Below are 1433 nucleotides of genomic sequence, written 5' to 3' on the forward strand. Positions count from 1 at the left end.
ACAAGCCTCCCACGGAGGAACTTATTTTTTCCTGTAAAACAACCTAACAGCCGAGACCAGTTCCTCTCTCGGCTACAATCGTTTGACTAGGAAGACAGATCAAACAGGCGCACCATTCATCCATCCAAAACTCATCGAAACATCAGCGCACGGCAAACCGTGCTGGCACGCCCGCGCACAACCGCACAGCACCCAAAAGCAGGAAACCCCGTGTTAACGCACATCCCCTCGGCCCGGAACTCCAGGCCGTGAGATTTGCGCGGCAGATAGCCGAAGGTAGGAACCTACTGAAGGTAGATCGCATATCATCTTTAAGTTTGGGCCCACTATTGGTCATCCCTTTTTGTGCATAAACAATCCCCCCTTGATGTTGGCAAGGCTTTGTCTCCCCCTAGTTTTTTCTAGGGTTTTATTTAGCTTGTATGCTGACCCTCTTCTTGCTTCTTATTCAATTTTCATCCTTGGATGTGTGTTGATTGGAAGAATATTCACTTCACAGCTTTCGGGGTTCAATTTTATGAGGATTGAGGGTTAATTTTAGGAGGAGAAAGCATTTAGTTGGCTGATTTCACAGAGTATGGGTGTTGTTGTCCAGTTGGAGAGGAGTTGGTGCTTTGATAATTTGATACTTTGATTAGTATTAGGAGAAATTGAGTGGTATGCTTTTTCTCTTTGTGGAGCTCTCTCCTTCTCATTGCAATAGTGATATGAGGCGATTTGCCAAATGCTAGCCTCCGATTTGGCACTGGTATTGCTTGTTGATGTTGTTGGAACAAATAGACTCTAAAGAAAAGACCTTTGAAGTTTTCTGAAGTTTATCTATTATTAATTGAATGAAAGGGAATTGGCTTATAAAGCCATTACAAATAATTGAATAGCAAAATAACAGCCCACATCTTTAACAACCCTAAGATCGTGGTAAACAACTAGGAAACAGTCAAACACGAATCTGAAAAACAAAACGAGCTCCTAAACACTAGGAGTTATTAACAGATTCAAACTAGAGTCCTAACAAGTCATAAACTCTAGACATTTGAAGCTTTCAAACGTCTAACATCTCTAACATTTCATCCCCTAAACTGGAATTGCCAAAAGCAAACAGTTTACCTCAGCCTGAGACTTCATTCCCATCAGCTCCCGAAGTTTCACAAAACTCTCCAACTTCAGAGGATTGGTCATAATGTCTGCAAGCTGCTCACTGGTACCACAATACTTCATCTCAACCACTCCATCCCTTGTGAGATTACGCAAAAAATGAAACCTCACATCTATATGTTTGCTCCTCCCATGTAAAATTGGATTTTTAGACAACTTAATAGCAGATGAGTTATCACAAAATACAGTAATACACTTACTTTGAGAAGAGCTGAAATGATTGAGCACTCTCTTCATCCAAATACTCTGACAAGCACACGCTGCTGCTACAACATATT

The sequence above is a fragment of the Prunus avium genome, chromosome 1, assembly GCF_965620075.1.
Source record: "Prunus avium chromosome 1, drPruAviu1.hap1.1, whole genome shotgun sequence".
Taxonomy (NCBI): domain Eukaryota; kingdom Viridiplantae; phylum Streptophyta; class Magnoliopsida; order Rosales; family Rosaceae; genus Prunus; species Prunus avium.